Source organism: Manacus candei, unplaced genomic scaffold, assembly GCF_025592945.1.
Source record: "Manacus candei isolate 608988 ecotype Guabito, Panama unplaced genomic scaffold, ASM2559294v1 h1tg000060l, whole genome shotgun sequence".
In the NCBI taxonomy this organism is placed as follows: domain Eukaryota; kingdom Metazoa; phylum Chordata; class Aves; order Passeriformes; family Pipridae; genus Manacus; species Manacus candei.
The window spans coordinates 1031816-1047910 of NW_026138108.1; the positions used below are offsets into that span (position 1 = coordinate 1031816).

General features: G+C 43.6%; 1 long non-coding RNA gene across 3 annotated transcripts in view; it reads right to left on the reverse strand.

Moving 5' to 3' along the window:
- Positions 1–4632: 4632 nt before the first annotated feature.
- LOC127478459 (uncharacterized) overlaps positions 4633–16095 on the reverse strand; it is a 67358-nt gene continuing 55895 nt past the window's right edge. For 2 of the 3 annotated variants that reach the window (XR_007907228.1, XR_007907230.1), the window contains exons 3-4: positions 14177–14279; positions 4633–5296 (exon numbers count right to left, since the gene is read on the reverse strand). This is a non-coding gene — a long non-coding RNA (uncharacterized LOC127478459). The remainder of the gene's footprint in view (positions 5297–14176; positions 14280–16095) is intronic. The other variant, XR_007907229.1, reaches the window with a different exon arrangement.

The following is a 16095-nucleotide window of genomic DNA, read 5'->3' on the forward strand; positions in this document are numbered from 1 at the left end:
GTTGTTCCTTCAGCTCTGGAGGTGTCCATAGGACTGTTTGAGTCTTTTATTGGAGAGGGCAAGTGCTCAGCTACCTTTTCTGCCTTGTGCTTTTCTCAGGGTCTTGCCAGCAAGACTGATGAGGAGCCAACAAGATGGTGGGGAGCAATGTGGGGAAGAATGTCCACCGTGGCTCACACGTGGTGAGCTCTCAAAGCTCCAGTATCAGGTCTTCCTCATCTCCCTTGTCACCTCCCTGCACGCAGTGGGAATCCAGCCTTTCCACAGTCACCAGCAAAGAGGTTGCAGTGAACTCGAGGAGACCACCGAGGCTGGATGAAAGGGTCGAGGCCAGTGATATGAGGTTCAACAAGGCCTAGTGCCAGGTCCTGCACTTGGGTCAGAACAACCCCATGCAGCCCTACAGGCTTGGGGCAGAGTAGCTGGAAAGCCACCCAGTGGAAAAGGAACTAGGGGTGCTGGTAAACAGCCAGGGTGAATATCAGCTGGCAGTGTGTGCCCAGGTGGCCATGAAGGCCAGTGGCATCCTGGCTTGTATCAGCAATAGTGTGGCCAGCAGGACCAGGGCAGTGATTGTCCCCCTGTACTCAGCACTGGTGAGCCCATCTCAAATCCTCTGTTCTGTTTCGGGCCCCTCACTCCAAAAAAGTCATTGTGGTGCTGGAGCGTGTCCAGAGAAGGGCAATGGAGCTGGTGAAGGGTCTGGAGCACAAGTCTTATAAGGAGCGGCTGAGGGAGCTGGGGTTGTTTAACCTGGAGAAAAGGAGGTTCAGGGAAGACTTCATTGTTCTCTACAACTACCTGAAAGGAGGTTGTGGTAAGGTGGGAGTCAGTCTCTTCTCCCAGGTAACAAGTGATAGCACAAGAGGAAATGGCCTCAATTTGCACCAGGGGAGGTTTAGATCAGATATTAGGAAAAGTTTTTTCACTGAAAGGGTGATCAGGCATTGGAACAGGCTGCCCAGGGAAGCAGCTGAGTCACCATCCCTGAAAATGTTCAAAAGTGTGTGGATGTGGCACCCTGGGGACTTGTCTTGCTGGCAAACGTGGCAGTGATGAGTTAATGGCTGGACTTGATCTTAGAGGTCTTTTGCAACCTTAACTATTCTATGATTCTAAGACTCAAGTACAGGGTGATGCTGCTGCTTCCCCATAGCCTGCTTCTGCCCATGAATGCACTGTCTCCTTGCCAGCAGAAGCAGAGGATTTATTTCTCACATTTTTGCAGTGGCTGTTGCTTCATGCCTCAGTTTCCCCACTTAGAGATAAAGAGGATTTTTATGCCTCCTCTGGGATGTTTTGCCTCTTTGCTGCAGGGCTCTTGGGGACAGGAATCATCTGCTGGCATGTCTCTCCAGGGCCACACACAGTGGTGCCCCACAGGACCTGGCTGCTAATAGTAAACAGGGCTTTGGAGCCAGTTCAGACTATAAATTCACATTAGCACCAGGGCAAGACTGCACACAGCAGACAGAGCTGCGGTGGCCCCGGGTGTTCACCGTTACCCTCCTGGCCATGGCACTCCTTGGGTATGTGAGTGTGCAGCTCTGGCAGCTCCCCAGCCCTGCCTGAACCACATCAGCATCCCCTGCTTCACCCTCTGCCACAGAGAAGGATGGGCTGCTTACCCCTAATTAGGCTGCTTTGCTTAAACCCCCTTGCTTTTTGCTGAAACCCCTCTGCCACAAGGAATCGGACCTGCTCTTTAAGACTGTCTTTTCTAAAGCTGGAAGACAAAGCCCTTTTTTGGAATATACCTCAACAGGGAGGAATTAATAATTTTCAGTTTCTTTGGAGTTGCACATCAGGGAGCTTGTTTCTTTTTTTCCCCTCAAACACAACGTGGGTGGTTTTTCTGCAACGAGCTGGGGATGGGAGGAAGGCCCTTATTTATTTACTTCCCTATGGAAAGATCTCAGCTGGTATTAGTTAACAATCCAATTTTGTGGCAGGGAGATAATATTCTGAGGGAAGGCGCTCTCTCAATAGCCTGAGCTGGGGCATCTGCACACTGAGGGCATTTACCCTCCCCAGTGCTGCTGAACAGAGAAGCAGCAAGGAGATACCATGATTCCTTATGGTCTCATCATGTAATGCACAGAGATAAATATTTTTGCCTGTAGCTGTGCCATTTGGCTGTACAGAAAGGACAAAGCCACCCAGTGCATACAAGTCTGCTTAGTACTGCTGCTCTTTTAAGCCTGGGTTGTTTTTTTTTAAGTTCACTCAGACCACTGGAGCACCATAAGGGGCTTGAAGAACAACATTCGAATTTGGACTTTTCAAAAATATAAGGGAATTTAAAGCTTTAAAGTGGTAACATTTGCATTTAAACTCTGAAAAGGCTGGGATCTCTTTTGCTATGTTCTCTATAGCCTTCCAACACACTGCCAGGAGGTCCCCCAGTGCTGCAAAAGGAAAAGGTGACCATAGCCAGTGTTTTTCACCACTCATTGCAACGTGGTAATGATCAAATAACAGGGTGGGATACATCCTTATAAATCCATGCAGTCTAATCTCACATCCAGCCAGCCACATTCTTGTCTTTCTTTGAACTTGATTTTGTTTCTGTTGTGCCCTGACAGGAGTATTTCCCATTCAGAGGAGGTCAAACACAATCTTTTCAAGTCTCAGCCCACAGAGGATTAAATATTTGGCAACTCTAGGAACAGTAGGAGCTGGGCATGCATGTTCCCAGGCAGGATCCCAATCCTGTTCCCTCCCAGCTTTAGTGGGTGTTTCAGCCTGGTTTAGGCACTCAGTCCTCTGCTAAGACCCTGAATTCCTGTCCAGGAGCCAAAACACATGGCGTCATCTACTTGGGCTGCCTATCTGGAACCAGGGTTTCTTTCTCAGTGGGTCCATGGGAGATACCTATCCATGGGTAGGCAGCTTCGTAAGGAGAAAACAAAGAAAACCAACGCCAAAACTAGTTTTTAGACTACAACCACAAAGAATAAGGGTGGCAGCTCTGTACATAACATCTCGGTACCTCCAGAAATGCATGGTCTGATCCAAAACAGAGAGCACAAAGCTTCAGCAACTGCACTTAAATGCCCCATGGTGTGCTGCTTGCAGAATTTGTCTTACGGGCAGGCAGGCCAGACCCTCTGAAGCAGTGGAGGAAGCTCATCTCAATTCAGTCCTGCCCCAGGAAGGAGACAAACAGAAGAATTAGACAGAAAAGATAAGCAGCAGCACCAGCACATGCTCCTCTGTTTTGCAGTCAGCCCCATAGATATGATTGCACTGCAGGTCCTGCAGACCCACCCATGCACAACGGGGCTCACATAAGAGCTCAGTTCATGACAGCTCAGGACTTTACTAGTTTGGGTGTATCCATCTGCAAATACCTAGCTGCTTATAAAGCCTCCCAGCTGAAATGTAAAAGCCTGTGTTAGGCAGTCCAGGAGCATGGCAGCTGCTAAAGACCAAAGGTTTTCCTTCAGACAACTTGGCATCACCATGTCTTTTTGTTGCAGGCCCAAACCTCATTTCAATTTTCCAAGAGTAGGACCTTCTATTTAATATTGCCTCAACCTGCTCCCCTCTCAGGCCCTCCTCCTTCTTAGCTTTTAAGAAGTAATTATTAAACTTTTGTTTAGTCTTGGGAAAAGCTGAAACAGTGTGAATTTATTCACCAAGGAGACGTGCACACTGTGTACCCTGGCTTTTCCTCAATTGCAGTTGTGACACAGGCTACCATCTGCCTTTGGAAAACTTCCAGGGATGCCTGGCATCCTTTGGGTGCAATGAGAGTGTGCCCTAGAAAGTAGATACCAAACAAAAGCAGGAACCCGGTCAGGCTCCACCTCTTCTCTCCACCATTGATTGTAGCAAAGTATATTACAATTTAACCCCTTAACTATTAAAGTTACATTTAATAAAGAATTTGAGAGCAAAGCTCATTTAATTGTGGTCAGAAGCTGCTCTAACACAGGCACAATGCTACAGATACATGGGAATGTTATATTCAGAAATATAACATTCAAAAACACCTGCAGCACAAAAATGCTTATGATTTAGGTGACTGGGCACTGAAAGGACAGGTGAAGAGTTGCATCTCCTTCCCTTTGCTACAGATTCAGGCCAAAGAGCACAAGCTTGTGGCTTCAGGACTAATTAAGGTACTTGTGAACCAGCAATTAAAGGCAGATATTTATACTAGTTTTTTTGGTGTTGGCTTTTAGAAATATGTCTGCTAGGAGAAAGTGGTCAGCCTTTCCTATTACTATTTACTTCTTTCCCTGTTGGGGCAGTTGAGGGTACAGACAGCAAAAATTTCTTCTGAGAAGGGGTATTTGTTTATACTACTCTATACTTATCCTTCAGAGCAATGGATAATCCCCACTTTTATCTTTTTAAGTTTTGCAAGTTATAGAAATACACGATACACCAGTCCCTGGAAAACCCTGTCCAGGGCTTGGTTTACAGATGTCTCCAAGAGAAACAATCACATAATTGTAATGGGTATAGGCTGGGAAAACATGTTCTTGTTTCCTTCATCAGTTATTGCTCTGGCCTGCTTCTTGCTAATATCAGGATGAAGGCTTATTTTAAACTTAGAAGGCTCTAAGCAGAAATAAAAACTCTAGAATTTTTCTTTTAATTTTACTTTTAATACAACTTTGAAGAGAAATAAAGGACCTGAAAAATCCCAGCTTAAGAAAACCTTTACCTGGCTGGGTTCTCACTCTCTAAGAAAGCTTTGTTTAATGGCACTAGCATAGGGTGCATAAAGGTTGCTTTCAGGCCTTCCTCCCTGCCTGATGGAGAACACTGTATGAGGTGGGAGCGGTGTGAGAAGGGGCATGTCTATGAGATGTTTCGTGGGGGTTTTTGCCTTTGAAAACATAATTCTCTTGGCTCTGATCTTGTGTCAGCTTGCATTTAATTCCTCTCATGTGAAAGCAAACCACAGAACAACTGATGCAAAGTTGCCACACAGGGTTATCTTCATGTGCTTGTGTCCCAGCCCACCAGAGGCAGCGTGCAGTATTCACAGATGTTGTACTGGGATGGTTTTGTGGTCCTCTGTGGTTTCTTTTTCCTCCGGCTGCCTGAGGGGAAAGAGCATGTTTCTCATCCTCCTTGGCTGTAACAGAAGTGGAGGCAAGAGTGACTCCTGTGCCTGGTGTTGTTCTCCCCCTGTGATCGGCTCTCTGCCTGCCTCACAAACAGCAGATGTAAGGAGAGCTACTGCCAGGCTGCACGAGATGCACTGGAGGCACTAGAGACACAAGCAGAGTATCGATTGCTGTAGCAGATGATGTCTGTGACCTGGGAGAGCCACCACCTATGAGGGAGATAAAGCATGTAGGCAAGTTTTAAACAACAATCTGGCTTTGAGGTGATTCAGAACAGTATCTGCAGCTCTGTCAAGTTAAAACTACAAAGTTCATCAGCTCTCGGACTTCAGGACTTCAAGTCATCCACAAGCTGGAGGCAGGGAAAATGTCCCTTTGAGGAAGCTGCATCTTCCTTCAAAGCGGCCTGAGCTATGGGTCCTGCTGGCAGGATGGTACCCCACCTGACCCATTGGTCTGCTTGGAACAGAAGCTGGACTTTGCCGAGCTGTGAAGCAAAACCATCCTTTCCTCCTGATACACAGCATAGGCTGATGTCAGGGGAAGCTCCTGGCAAGTCTGTGATTTCCCAATACCACTCGGTGGCAGGCTGTGCGAAGATGTCTGGTAAGCCAGTGCCTGAGCCTCATCTCCTGTCTCCCTCTCCCACTCTGTCATGCCAAGTACAATCAGGGCTCAGTCATGCTGCTGCTTTTGGATTAAGACTTGTCTTGTTCGGTTTTGGCATCTTTTCACACCACTACATGTCTTTATCAGCCCATGTTCACCCCTCTCAGTGCAAAGTACTTCACAGCCTTAGAAACCCAGCTATCTTCATGTTCACTGCACATGGATACCGCAAAATAGCCTTTATCTGTGGCAGCTCCTGCCAGCTCGCTGTGCAGGAACCAGTGTGTGAAGCACCACCACACAGCAGGGCTTGCTGACTAGCAGTGGCAAATAGCACTCTGCATGTACATGCCTCTGCTCCAATTGCTTCCCTGCTGTTAGTCTTCTTATATCTATAAAGGGTAGAGAGGTATCAAATGATAAGTACAACCTTATATTTGTATACTTAAATCAACCAAATGCTTTCTAAGGAAAGAGGAAATAAGGAACGCTTTCCATCCTTAAATCTCTTTGTATTGCCGGAAGATTTCATTATTTAAGGCTTAATGAAAGAAGGGGGTGAAGGTTGTCAGCCAGCAGAGCCCTCTTGGCTAGCATTCAGCCTCCAGTGCCCTTAAAGAGATTTGATGTGGCCATTGGCAGAGTGTCAGTTCCTATTGTAGTTATACCCAAAGCCTGGCAAGGAGGGATAGAGAGCAGGGGAGTGCCTGGGAGCTCAAGGAGTGCATACAGGCTTAAGTGAGTCCTGCAGCACTGTAAGTTCAGGATCCAGAGCTTCACCCAAGGGCACTGAACTCACACTGAACTCCTCAAATGCTATCAACACCACTGGGGTTGCTCTTGTTGCACTGGGCTGCAAGCACGATCGCCTCTTCCATTGCTGTAGGAAAGACAATACAGAGTCAATGTACAATATGGTCTTTTTTTGCATTCCAATAAAATGGATGATTAAGAACCATAAGGTTGAGGTAAACCCCTTACTCAGGCCCACTCAGACTGCAAGAGCAAAAGCCAAGTGATACCATGACGGGGGCAGAAATGTTTAAACCACATTGCAAGCTTGTTACTGGGTCTATTTTAGCAGTATTTCTCCCTGTCTCAACTTCTGTCATCAAGGATATGTGCTGGCATACTTTATTCATTGTCTCCCTGAACAGATGAGTCTTCAACTTTGCACCAGTGTCAGAGAGAGTGTCTAGTGAGTTCAGAGAGCATAATAAGCTGAAAGCCAGCACCTCTGGACAACCAGCCTGTAGACACTAGAAGCACATGGGTTCTCAGTGCAGAGCCAGAAAACGCACCAAAAAAAAAAAAAGAGAGAGAGAGAAAGCCCCAAGATTTACAGGTTTTTTGAAGTAATTTCTATGAAAAAGCTTGTTTTACCCTCAAGAGTAAGTCCACTCAAAATAATCATGATGTTCCTAATACTTCAGTCTGATGGGCCCTTAACATCCTTCTGAAAACAGTCCAACTGAAGTGGCGCAGTATCGTTCATGCAAATCATCTTATGCTTTGTAAAATCTATATTATGAAGTAAAAGCTCGATGCAAACAAACAAAGTCAAAATAGTAGCTATCATCGGGGTTGAGGTGGTGGTGGTAGTGGTGTTCATTTGTTTTCAAAGAGAAAAAAGGTTATCTTTACCTTCCAAGCCAGAGGAATGGCAAGTGTCAAAAATGCATAGTTCTTCAGGATACCAAAAGCACCTAAATGCACACACAGGAATATCTGTACAGGCAGGCAGAATTACCTTACTGATATTGGTATTTAGTAACTCAGCCACAGACTAAAAAATAAAGAAATAGAAATAAAAAAGGAAAGAAGAATTACAGCCCCCTTTCAGAAAAGAAATTATATATCCTGGTCTCCATCTGCTGAAGATTGTTGGGAATCTTTCTAGTCTTTCTTTGGGAAATGCCGTATGATAACTTTAACTGAAAAAGGACTGAATAAAATGAGGCTGGACATCAGAATCTGGCCTTTCATCCTGCAATTTGATCTACTGTCTCTTGTCCCATGTGTCCCATCTTGGCACCAAGAGAGGTCTGCTTAAGGGCAGCCGTCTGTCTGCTCCAGCTAACTATAGCACAGGAACTGCAATTATCAACATTTGCATTCCCCAAATTCCTTTGCTGATCTCCACCGGGATAGTATTATAGTTATTCTTTGTTTGCAAATATACATACTTTATCAGACTAATTAGCTGGTAACTACATTTAAACTGAAGCCACATGACAAAATCTTGAGGTTTTTTTAAGCAGTCACATTATGATAAAATGACCTTTGCTCTGTAAGCCTTGGGCACAAATGACTTGTTCTCAACAGATGGACAGAGGGATAAAGGCTAAATGTGAAATCAACACAAAAGCTTACAGAGTAACGTGGGTTACTGTAAAACCACTTTTCTAAAAAGCTGCTTATGCTCTTCGTTCCATTGTACAAAGAGAGACACAGAGATCAATGCTGGAATTAACTCTAAGGCCAGTGTCATTCTAAAAAGTGGCAAAAATATTTTTAAACCTTCTACAAATAACATACTGTGTTCTTCATGTGTTAATTTTTTAGCAGCCCAGATGCTGCTTTGATGTGACTGCTTTTCTGTGCAACTTGTGTGATTAAGAACTGAGCAAGGATGAGTTTTATTGGGGTAACTTTTAAATTAAGCCCTTAAGTATGTGACTAATTTTGAATTCAGTGTGACTTAATCTCATGCTTTACCCTAAGTACCTGCTTAAGCATATGGCTGAAGTAGGGCTTAGCCAAGATTGGTTGATCTTTGCCATACCCAGAAAGGTAAAAACTGCACTGGGCATTCCCCTCTGGTCATGGCGAAATTAGAAATGTGCAGCAAAACACTGAAAGAAAAGCCTATTGCTAATAATTGACATTTGCCCAAAAGAGTATTTTCATCCCACACAAAGTTTGCCACATTGCATTGCTGTTTCTGAGACTGATAGGCTGCCTGTTGAAGAGGTGCTCATTCACTCAGGAACAATTAATTGGTGACACTGGCAATTATGTCTGTATTGATCACCTCAGCTTTCAGGTTCATTCAGGGGTAAGCAATACCATGCTCTCTAGTTATGACAGGACTTGATTTGTGGTCTTTACCAAAATGAATTTGAGTTCAAATCAACAGTCTGAGAAGCTAAATGAGCAGAGAGGCTCATAGGATCTGCAGAGAGGTGGTGAAAATCTTCATTGCAGTGCTCACATTCTGTGCATGTGTTGCGGTTTAACCTCAAATGGCAGATAAGACTCACACAGCTGCTCACTCACTCCCCCAGGTGGGATGGGGGATAGAATTGGAAGGGTAAAAGTGGAAAATTCATTCAGCACTTCCCATGGGCAAATGTTCATCCATCTCCAGGAAAGCAGGGCTCTGTCATGTGTAATGGTTACTTGGGAAGACAAACGACATCAAACATCACCTCCTTCCTTCTTCTTCTATGGTATGGAACATCCTTTTGGCTAGTTTGGATCCTCTGTCTTTGCTATGCTCCCTCACAGTTCTTGTGTACCTACTTATTGGCAGAGCGTGGGAAACTGAAAAGGCCTTGGCTCTGTGTAAGCACTGCTCAGCAATAAAGAAAACATCCCTGTGTTATCAACACTGTTTCCAGCACAAATCCAAACATAGCCCCAATGCTAGCTACTATGAAGAAAATTAACTCTATCCCAGCCAAAACCAGCACAGTGTGTTTGCAAGTTTAAGGTGTTTTTTTTTAGTGGCAATATTTAGAAGTGCTCTTTTTTAGCAGAGAGACAAAAATATATGTACCTACATGAAAGGCTGCAATGGTATAATGGAATGGTTAAGATCTGTGTGCCTAAACGAAGTTGTATGGTACCATCTGTGGGCCAGAACCACTGCACACTAACAGTGGCCAAGCTTACTATGGCCAAGTGTGAATTACAGGGTACAGATAGATTCATTTAAAAAGTGGCATCACTGTTTTTCTTTCAGATTCTCCTCCTTGGTATTGTCTACACTGTGAGCCTAACACAGCAGCAAAGAAATGTGGAGAGGAGCTTGGTGGCTGTTCTGCTGAGAGAACACTATTGCACTAAGCCCAGGCTGAGGACTACTGTGGGCAGTGGTCAGCTCTGTCCCGTGCTTGCACAGCTCCAGCACACTGCAGATGGGGTTAACAAACAGGTTTCCGTGGTCCTATGATAACAGCAGTAACCTGAATGATAAAACCTGATCATTGATCCTGAAAACAGGAGAGCAGCCACTTGAGGCTGTAACCTGCCTCCCTGGCTTATTCAGTATTTCAGCAAGCAGTGCAATGCAGGCCAGGTCAAATCAAATCATAATTCAGTCCAAATCTGAATAATGCACAAGCAGCACAGCCTAGGAACAAAATGGAAACAGTGTGATTTTCATGCTCAAGGTCTAAGACAGCACTGTGTAGCCTATGGGTACCTGCTGTGGCAATCAGGAAATATTATGGGATTGAAACCAATACAACGAGTAAACCAGAAACCCTGGCCTTGGTCTGTATAAGTCATTGCACTGTATTTAATGTACTCACTGTTTTCAGTTTATAATGTGATCTAGACAGTATTAAACAGTAAAAAAAATTAGGAACTTGCCCTGAGAATACTGCTGTACCTCTTTACTGATAACTGATTTTTACAGAGTGTTTCCAGATCATAGTCTTTAGTTTCCAGATCTTAAGCAAATTTTGATGTAGAAGAAGCTGAGTTGTTTGATCCTGGATTGAAAAACATTATTTTCAAAATCTACCACAATATCATAAAGCTAAACCTACTGAGGAAAAAAAAAAATCACAATCAGGCAGATGACAAAAAACAACCAAACCCACAAAATGCTACAGTATACCCAACAGGCTGTGATGCAATCTGACATTGCAAGGAGAGAGGGGAAGATTCCCCCCAGAAGATTCCCATATAACTTCAGGTTATCCTAGAAACTGAAATGAGAAACAGCAGTATAAAAAGTTGTTAAACTGTACATTATATGCAAACCAACTGACCATTCCTGTAGGATCACTCCTTGACTTCAAAAGATGCACACAGAGCTTGGCTCTGCCCATCAGCTGCTTTAAACAGTAAGTGAAGGGTATAAACAAGGTATATACTGACCCTTGCAAAGCAAATGGGAGAAAGCCTGAATAATCTCCATGTGTATAATCATCACTGCAAAGTTGGGGCAGTACTTATTACACAACATATGCATTCCAGCTGTAATATATGTCTGCAATGTAACTCACCCACCTAACACACAGACAGGAAATAAAGTCTTTTCAGTGTCTGAGTGTCTGAGTGCAACAAGATAAAGCTGCTCAGTTTAACCTTATCAACACCAGAGCAAAAAGAAGCCCAGACAACTGTTCACATGCTTAAGGCATCTTGCTCCATCAGGATTTGAACTGAACCTAGCTGACGGACGTTTTTATGTTTTGGCAAGGGAGCCAGCTTCTGATGGTGAGATATTCTGTAGTCAAACAGAATAAACCTGTCTACTAGCCACAGCTCAGCACTGCTTGGCCTCACACCTTAAACAGAGAGCATGATGATTTATCAGGTTTAGTCTTTTCATAAACTAGAGAAAAATTCTCATCAAACATATCCAGGATGCTTAAAGGGACACCCAAGAAACTGTCCTGACGAGTGGTTATGCTGGCTACATAGAACTAATCCTTTCAAATAGTTTCACTGAGCCAAGGAACATAAGCAAATGAAACTCACAGCTTCCACACTGGCAGTGTTCCTGTGCCAGTGGGACATGATAAGAACTAAGGGGTCCAATCAGAAGATGCTCTCTGGCACAGCACTTGAAAAGACAACAAGGCAATGATCCCCATGGGACTACATGCAGAAAGTCAGTTTACAAGGTTTGCAAGTAAGATTTGCAGGGCTGGACTCCAACGATACAAGCATCCCTTTAATTTCAAAGCTCATCTGATGCCCTAAAAGAGGGGAAGTTAGCCTGGAACCTCTTGAGACTCTCAGGAGATGGAGCAAGGAAAGTAAAAGTGATCATGACCACTGCACCTACCCAGAACTTTGCACCTAGGGAGTGCTCCCTCTATCAATCCTTGCTGTGGGAGACAGCAGGTGGGACCGCTCCCTGGCCTGTCACATTTCACCTATATATGGATGATTTCCTCCCCCACTCTCTGTACCAGCTTACCCTTGAGAAAGAGGATTGCCTTCTGGCCTGCCCTGGAGGGCTTGTGTCATTACCAGGAACTTTATCATGAGAGCTTGTGATGGGGCTTGTCTTTGGTCCTCCATCCAGCCTCCCCTCTGCTGCCACCAGTGTGGAAACAGATAGTGACACAAAGTGACTCCCTGCAGATATGGCTGGGAGACCAGGGCTTTTTGGCTTCTTCTCAGATGGGTCACTTCACTTTGCATAATCCTTTTACAAAACAGACTTGGAAATTGTAGGAGTATGCTGAGTTATTATACAGTAATTCCAGCAGCATCTTTCAGGATATACTAAAATAAATTGTTAACTATACCCCTGGTCTTGAAAGACCATTTCTACCTCATAACATTTATTAATCTCAGCTGCACTGAATTATTAAACTGAAATCCTCACTTACCTCCATCACTAAAAATACCAGCATGGCTTTTAGATCTATATTTCTACCTTTTACTGTAATGCATTCTTCATTTTAATTACTAGCACCATATTGGCAAAGGCCAGTGCCTTATCTTTGCAGGGTATTTGTCAATGTAAAAAAAAGGTTGACAAGTGCATAAATCATCAGGTGTGACAAGCAGTGAATTCCGAAGGAGAATTATGTGGAAAAAAGACTGTGTTATCTGGTGAACCAAAGACCTGTCAAAGTGAAGCAACAGGGGAAACATCATCTGCTTTTCCTGCCACAAGTGTGCATTGTGCAAGACACTATTCTGGTGTTCATTCTTTTCCATGAAAGAGATCTTTTGCAAGAGTGGGTTTGTGGACTAAAAGGATAACAAGAGCTCCCAGATAAAATTTGTAAATGAAGAAATCAAGATTGCATCAAATCAAAACCACAGAAGATATCCAAACAACAATCCCAACCCAAAGTAAGACTCAGCTGTCTAATGACCCCTAACAATGAACTACTGCAGTCCTCCTATTGCCATTACCTTTTCTGATTCAAAGAACAGATGCTTTGCCATGAAAATCTCATCTTCAGGGTCTGTCAGTAGTCTAGCTGGTGGAGGCCCACCATACAAACTCCTCTGCACCAGTACACAGAAGCTATACCTCACTCAGGAATGTTACAAGTGTCATCAGTGTGGCCCAATCCACTTCAGAGCTTCCCACTGACCTGCCAGCTGGTCAGGGCAACTAGAAATGTCTCCTTAAGAAAGAAAAGGGTTGGTTGTGACAAGGGGTTGCCAGCTCTGTTTGCTTTTCTCTAACCAGAAGAGACACTTTAAAAAAAGACAGCACACACTGTCAGGCGAAACACTGGTGTTTGTAAACTGATGTCCTAACCTTGGCTGTTAGCCCATACTGAAACCTCTCATGCTACATTTTCATTTTTGCTACCCTGGTCAGCTGCCTGTGCCAAAGTCATTCCTCTGCCTGGATGTGTGGACACACCTGCACACCAGCCGTGACACCTCACAGATTTAAGGTATGGGCACTGCCTTGCAGGAAAGCTGGCCTTAGGTTCCCATGTAATTCCTGTCAGCTGATGATCAAGAATAATTATTCCCAGCATTCAGGTTGGAGCACATGTGAGGAGACAGTAAAATGCCCAGCACTACATCCTCAGTATCCTAAAGTTAAACACAATAATGGGCTTTCTTCTTCAGGGAAGAGCAATGTATCCAGTCATCATCTTTTTAAATTCACCTCCACCTAGTAAAAAAGAGTAATTCTTTTTCTGTCTAGTTTCTTTCTTACATGTGTGCTTTCAGCTTCATTACTTGTAAAAAACCTGAGACCAACAATAACTGCAGCAAATAAAGTAGAAAATGCAGGGACATCTTTGGAAACCACACTGGATTTTTTCCTTACAAGACAAATAATGTATTACATCATATCTCTCATTCCTCTTCTAACCCTCTTAATAAGAAAAGACAAACACAAGCCAACATCTGATTGGGTCAAAACCTTTTAACTGACAGCATATGTGGTTGTGATATAAAGGTGATATGGAAAGTAGTTTTCTGGGACCTCTAACACCAGAAGGATGCTCTGGAGATGATTTATATAATGGTCCTGTTAGTTTTTCAAGCTAATCTAGTGCCAGCTGGATATATAGGAGTAATCACCCCTGAGGCTGAATCATTATTGCAATCTGCAGAGCAAGAATAGGACAGGATGGGAAAAACAACTTTCTCTTGTGCCACTCCCAACCAGCTTCAGTTTTGACCTAGGAGCTACATCCTTCAGGTATGAGAAGGAATCAAACATTCACCTCTCTGGAGTTACTGGATTTCCTCCATCATCTGTGCCCTTCAAGGGTAGATCTGGAAGATTCACTAACTCAGCTTACCTGTTGCCTTGTTATTTAGCATCAGATGGAGAGACTAAATTTTGATAAACAGATATAATCACATTTCCTCAAATTCTTAAACTCCATCTCTGGCTCTTCTCTTCTACAGGAAAAAAAAAACACAGGAGAAAAGAAATAGACCTTGTCCCACATACACAGACAGTCCTCTCCACCCACCAATACAATGAGCACTACACAGAAAGGGTGTCCTCCAGTGAACTGCTTTTAATTCACTGCATGAGGGTTAACATCAGAGTCACACTGAGGAACCAACTACCAGAGCTGCTCTGAACACTATCAGAAACGCCTTCTTCTGCTGGGTAGATGTGCCTCTTATATGCCTGGTACCCATGGTATGCTCATGAAAGCCCTGTGCTTTCTTGTCCAGTGTCTGCATTTCTATATTGTTCTGATGAAAGCTTCAGTTTGCTTCTCATTTTTAAAAGGCACAGGGAAAATCAAAACACAGTATGCATGAAGAACAATATCTGCAGACACAAAGTAGGGGTGAATTTTCAAGGACATTCAGTTGATGATTCAATACAGAAAGATCCCTCTTTGCAGTTTATAATGCTACTGAAGAAGGTGAATTTCATTTTTATTAATGAAAATGGCTCTTAGTGTTTATATATGCATTAACTATCTCACTCATTTTCAATAGTCACCATTGCACTACAGGAGCAGAGGGACTACCTCATCTTCCAGACCTTGCTTCTGGTACAACAAAACTAGCTGGGACCTTAACATAATGTAGTTGGTCAACTCCTTTCAGTTTATATCCCATCACCTCCTAAAGCCCTATCTTTCATTTTGTGCTGCTGGTGTTAGAGCCCACTGCAGTCCTCAGAAGTGGTTCTCGGCTATTCAGTGCAGTTGGCTTTTGAATGAAACATGAGGGTTTTTAGCACCTCAGGAGGCTGAGCATGCTTTAGCAGCCCAGCTCCAGCCTTACACACAAGGACTGCCCTTTAATTCCACTTAAATAAATTCAGTGTTGTTGGTTTTGCCCCTGCTCAAAAGGAGCTTAGTGGGAAAGTCAAAACAGATCTCAGCCAAAGGGAAAAAATAATAAAGCAAGCCCATAAATTAAGTCAAGCAAGTGTATCCTAGGAACAAGAGAGAGCTCATGCAGATGAGGCAAACCATGCCATGCATAGAAAGCAAATCCCCACTGCTGGTCCTCCCTCATGCCATTCCAAAGAAGCAAATCTCTGTGCGAAGTGTTTGAGAGCATTCTGGAAACAGAGGGGCCCTGGAAAAATAGTTAAGAAATAAATTCCACTGTTCGATGGCATTTGTTCCAAAGGAGACAAAGTGTCTTTTGTGAAGCATGCCCACCAGAAGCCTTGCAGAGTTTGAACTGCATCCACAGCCCGCACTGGTATTAGACCTAAAGCGAGATCTTATTGTTCAACCAAAACAGATTAAAAAATCTGACTAATCAACTAGGACTGAGCTGCATTTTTCCCAGGATATGAATCAAAATAATTATACATTTTAAAAATCTATTAGCATTATTATCACAAGAAGAGTATGACAGAAAGCAAGAAGGGGTAAGGTGCTTAAACACAGTGAGGAGATTATCCCTACACTCCAACAATAAGCCCCTGCTCATTCGTCATACGAAGTTTTATCAAGTCTGTAGTATTGTCTGCTAACTAGAATGTATTAGGTAAGGATGAGATTTTTAGGGGGAAGTAAGCCCCTTCCAAAAATCCCTTTCAGTTCTGAAGGGTTTGGAAACCTAGCTAATGTAACATCTTACAAAACCCTCAGCGAAACACCTTCACGTTTACTTTCTTTGCTCTGAAACTCTGAGAAGTCAACACAGACTGCAGATCACACTGCCTTATGTGTCATGTGAGATGTTGTGGGATTGCAGTGTAAAAGCCAAGTCCAGGCTGATTTACAGATATTGC